Source organism: Callorhinus ursinus, unplaced genomic scaffold, assembly GCF_003265705.2.
Source record: "Callorhinus ursinus isolate GAN/ISIS: 27379988/994484 unplaced genomic scaffold, GSC_fseal_2.0 scaffold54, whole genome shotgun sequence".
NCBI lineage: Eukaryota > Metazoa > Chordata > Mammalia > Carnivora > Otariidae > Callorhinus > Callorhinus ursinus.
In genome coordinates, this window is record NW_027397116.1 from 8612883 (window position 1) to 8618326 (window position 5444).

A 5444-nucleotide genomic window follows, 5' to 3' on the forward strand; every position below is an offset into this window, starting at 1 on the left:
TGCCTTGGAGGAGGGAAAGGGTAAAGTCTGCTCCTCTTATCCTCTCCAATGCATCGAAACTGATTTTTTTTTTCTCTAATGGTGTGCTAGATCTTCTCAGGAAATCTGGACTTTTCCAAAGGCTCTCTCGTCATAGGCAATTGTCTAAGACTCGTCAGCCGACCAGTGGACTGGACCTCAGCTGCCTGGGACTGGGGCTGGTTCAGAGTTCACTTCAGGACCTACAACTGGGAGTGAGACCTGTATGCCGATTACCCAACATGCAGGCCAGCGAGGCTCTTCCTGAGTTCCTTGGGTATGATCCTGGACCCCACAGTTCCCAAAAAGGCACTTTTGTCCACGGACGGATGCCAAATGATGTTCTTGAGGGAGGGATGTGATCAAGAAACGTTCTCCTGGGCCTTCCTGCTTACTTTACTCTACTGGTTACTAAATATTGATGATGCATGAACTGTCACATGATTTTTACTTTCTTCTCTTTACCGTTTTTGACTGGTTGGCTTTTTCTTTCAACTTTCACCAAAAGCAGGTGTCGTTTATATAATCAGAAGAAAAGGAAACTAGGTTTACTGTGGAGAAAAAGGTTGGTATAATAATGAAATGAAATTCATTGCCCCCATTTTTTTCTTTTTGGCTCTTGCTGAGAAAACAGTAAAATACTGATACTGTTTATCTCAAACTGCTAATCAGCAACAACTGTGTTCCCATCACAGATGATTTAATTTTCAAAAGCATAAACTGACTTCTGGATTTTTGTTCTGCATCTATGTGCTAGGAGCTACTTAGCATTTGTTGTACATTTTCCTGTATGTCAGATCTCATAAGTACATCAGCTCAGCTGTTTCTCAGGTAAGACTATCTCTCTCTATTTTTTAAAATGAGAAAATTAACATGACTAAACAGCTGGTTAGTCACAGAGTCGGGATTCAAATGTCGTCCTGACAATTTCAGAGCTCATATCACTTGCCACTATGCCCTATCACTAAGTTTACAAAAACAAATAGACCACACAGCCTTGTCCTTACGTGCCTGCAGTTTGTTTATTTATGTGCAGAGGAAGCTCATAAGTAGACATCAGCCCATTTAATCCTCATCACATCCCCATGAGGTAGAGATGCCTATTTTTAGAGATAAGGCAATTAAAGCTCAGAGAGAAGTTAAGCTCCTCTTAACACCTCACAGAGCGTAGACAAGGGGCAGACCCTCTGCAGAGTGGTTCCCAAACTTAACTGCACGATTTCGTGCTGTCTGGAGCTTTTGTGCCTTGAAGTTTCGCACTAATTGGTGCCTCGAAGCCACCTATCTTGGATCTGAAACTCCGGAGAAGTTCTAGACTGCTCCTACACTAAAAATGAGCAATTAGGCTGCAAGAGGATTGATGAATTCCTTCCAAATTATCAACGCCACACTAGACTTAATAAACCATTGTTTCCCCCAAGAGGTTTTCTTGTCACTGGAATCAATAGAAACGTGATTTTGCTTCTTGTGCAGACAGAAAGAAGAGGTTTAAGAGTATCAAGTCACCACAGAAACATAATGTTCTTTGCCATTCAAGTGTAATTCAAATTTCTCTATCCAGCCTCAAGCGTGTGCTCAAATATAATCGACCAAACAGGGAGATTTGCCTGCTGCCCATTGACATACCTCAGGTCACAGATGTCCTACCCATCTGCATGGTGTGTCCTAGTTTCATTTTCCTCTGAAGGAAAACAAATATGCTGCATACTTGTGGAAAGGAAGTGAGGGGTCGAAGCTGGTCTTAACATTTCTGTGTCGAAAGAACCCCGCTTAGCTAGGCATTATTGGAGCAAAAGCCGCTTTGTGTCCTGGAGGGGCTCCTCCAGCCCGCCCCACCCCCGTCGCTGGCTCGGGCCCCTCTCACAGGGTCCGAGGACCATGCTCATCACGTGGAGTGAAAGCTGACAGGAGCGAGCACAGGCAGGGAGCCGTGAGACATGCAGGCATTGTCATGCATGGCTGGCCCGCAGCCATCAACGGCAATTAAACATGGAGAGCTGGGGATCTCTTTGGACAGGTTCAAGTTCCCTGGTACTGCTGTGATTAGATGTTTTGCACTGTTTCCCTGGAGTCAGGATGTGACATATTCCCTTCCTCTTGCTCTTTTCTCCTCTCTTTTGTGCTGGCCTGGTGCTGCCTGCTCACCCGGCACAGACATTTAGATAACTTCATTTCGACAAGAGTTTGGTCAAAGTAGCTGCGAGAGGCATCAGATCGGAGGTGGTCCTGATGCAAAAGAAATCGGCACTTAAAAACTGCTCTCTTCTTTTTTCCAGATGCATGTGTTTTAGCTTAGTAGGTATAACCAGCCAAGGGAGAATTCTTGCTGCAATTTCCTTGTGTTTGTGGTAATTTACTTCCTGAACTGAATTCTGCAATTTGGCTTTTTTAGAATTCTGCTGGTTTTAAGGAAACTGAAAGAATGCTAGGCTGCGCTTTTTCAGCGACGTTGGTCACTTAATTCTCTCCAGGTTTGAGATGGGTTGCTATGGTTCCTCAGGTGCCTGGTATATAAGTTAGTGGAATTATATTTATGAAATCGGCCTTGCAAGAAAGAGAGACTGGCTCATTTTAACAGGGTTAGATATCTAGTTTTGAGTATGGGGGAAAGAACTGAGAAAAGAAAGGAATCTTCTCCTTCTAGGATAAGTGAAAATAGAGGGAGGAAATTATCATTGATCTTTTGCCCCTCAAATCTGCTTACAGTCATGATTAACTTCCCTTGTTTGATCATTGCCATCATTCCTTCATTAACCGAGTAATTCACAAACATTTAGAGAATTGCTTCTATGTGCAAAGTAGGGATGCAAAAAGGTCTAATTCAACGTGTCAAACACTTAGTGGGCTCTGATATGTGTCAAGAGCTGTCTGAAGCTTTGGGATACAATGAGGACTAAGGTTGGGGCCAGCTGTCAGGGAGGGGGCACAGACATCTCTAAACACAAGTGTAACCATGAGGACTTGATGTGGGGGGGCATCCGGGAAGTGAGACTCTGAAGTCGCAAAATGATAAGGTCACCGGGGTGTGGGACAGAAAACAAACACCTATTAGATGCAACAAAATAAAATGAGTTTTTTGGACCTGTACCTGAAGGGGAAGGGAGATACTAGAATGTAACTAGCAGGTAAGAGATGATCAGTTAAGTTAAATTAAAAGCCCAGCGCCCATTTTCACTACTTTAAGATGTGTAAAACATCATTAACAGAGATGAGTATGCTCTGCATTATTTTATCACCAGGAACATAAACATATTTATAAAGGCTGTTTGTTGCTGCGAGGCTGACCTCTCAAGTTCTTAAGTATTGAGGTCTCTCCTTTGGGGAGTTTCTGGGAATTGAAATCAGAAGTTTGGGAAGGTACTACTTTTACTCTGCTTGGCTCTAAGGTAGGAAGAAATGTGTCTGGTTCATGACTTAACTAACATTTTCCCTCTGCCTCCTCAAAACCTGGGTTGAAAAGTAAAAGCTGTAGACAAATAGGAGGCTTTTCTAGGAGTATAGCAAGGATAACAGACTTAAGCTGTTTGAAAGGGAAATCACTTACATTTTGATACATGACAGAAACTCTGCTTTCTTGCTGAGGAACGGTCCCTGCTGGTATCCCTTGGATGTGAGGCTCATGACCTGCATCCTTAATATGTGAAAAGAAACAGGAATTGTACTGCAGTCAATCCAAAGGAGAAAAGCTGTAGATGAGAAAGTATGTAGGCTAACCCTGGTTTAAATTTCAGTTTTCTGCCTTACCAACTCTGTGGTTTGGGGCTAGTTTCTTAACTTCTCCAGCCCTTAAATTCCTCTTCTGCAAAAGGGAAGTTATACCTATTAATTAATAAGATTATTGTGGCTTGTTATCAGAGATAATGAATGTGGACAATACCTAACAGTTAGAAGGTGATCAATAAATGTGACTGATAATTATTATGACTATTATCTTGTGGGTTCTAGTGACTGAAGCCTTAGAACGGCCTAGATGTTTTGTACCCTTGACAGCTGCTAGTTAGAAACTAAGAGGTAAGCAGACAAAATTGGATTCTGGCTTTATTAATTTTATAAACCCGACGAAAGCTCATGCTTATTGTTTTGGAGTCTGGCTTTCAGGAACTGTCTGCACGTCCTCAATTACCTAATTCTTTTCCAAACATTTCCAGTGGCTGCTCCCTTAAAAAGTCTCTAAGGAGGATTTATCTCTAATATATGGGATCTAAAGAATTAAGCATGTCAGGGCATCACTACTAGCAAAGCCTCTTGACACTGATTTTTCCTCTCTGTGAAATGGGGATAAATGGATCATTTACTAGTGAGATACCTCAGAGAAGCAGCAAATAAAGATGACTAGAAAGCAATGTAGGATGTATAGTATGTGTATGAGTTAGCTTTTGCTGTGTAACAAACTATATCAGAACTTAGTGACTTAAAACAACGATCATTGTTAGCTCACAGTTCCATGGGTTGGCAGTTTGGGCTGAGTTCATATGGGCAATTCTTTTGATGTTCTCACTCATATGTCTGCAGTCAGCTGTCAGATAGACCAAGGGCTGGTTGGTCTAGGTTGGCTCCACTCACATGTCTAGCAGTAGGCAGCCAGACAGCAAAGGCAGATAAGTTTTCCTTTAAGTGACTTCTCCAGAAGGCTAGCTCGTGCTTTTTCACATGAGGGATTCAGGATTCCAATTGCAGCAAGAGAAAGCAAACCCCTAATATTACAAAGATTTTTGAACCTCTGTTTGCAACATATTTGTTAATGTTCCATTAGCCAAAGAAAATCACGTGGCTGGGCCACCTGGGTGGCTCAGTTGTTAAGCGTTTGCCTTCAGCTCAGGTCATGATCCCAGGGTCCTGGGATCGAGCCCCACATTGGACTCCCTGCTCAGCGGGAAGACTGCTTCTCCCTCTCCCACTCCCCCTGCTTGTGTTCCCTCTCTCACTGTCTCTCTCTCTGTCAAATAAATAAAATCTTAAAAAAAAAAAAAAAGAAAGAAAGAAAATCACATGACTAAGCCTAAATTAAAACAAAAAGAATCTGGTAGAGAAACAGACTCCATGTCTTTATGGGAGAAGCTGCAAAATATTGTGGGTATATTTTTTAAATCTACCGCAGTGAAGAAATGTAAATGAAATAGGAGTCCCAGATCTACTATGTAGGCAGAAAGGCAGGGGTATAAAGGACCATATAATTTACAGAGCACCTGATGAGACGAGAGCTAACTGAAGATCTTTTGAACAGAATTTCTGTGAGTTGGGGTAGATTGGGGAGACTCTGCTTAGTATAGTAGAAATAGTCAGTATTTGCTATTGCTGTTGTTAACAAGCTATGTGTTGTTGGTTTGGTTGGCTGGAGTAGAGAGTTCAGGTTGGGCAATTATCGGGAAATTTGATAACCAAGTTGATAAATGCCAGTAGGGAGGACCTTCGATTAATACTTACTT

At 42.2% G+C, this 5444-nt stretch overlaps 1 long non-coding RNA gene across 1 annotated transcript; it reads right to left on the minus strand.

The window, feature by feature from the left end:
• Window positions 1-324: 324 nt before the first annotated feature.
• LOC141371022 (uncharacterized) lies at window positions 325-4360 on the minus strand. The gene is made up of 3 exons (XR_012375623.1): window positions 4325-4360; window positions 3563-3649; window positions 325-569 (listed from the first exon to the last, which is right to left on the minus strand). It is a non-coding gene; the product is annotated as an uncharacterized lncRNA (long non-coding RNA).
• Window positions 4361-5444: the final 1084 nt, after the last annotated feature.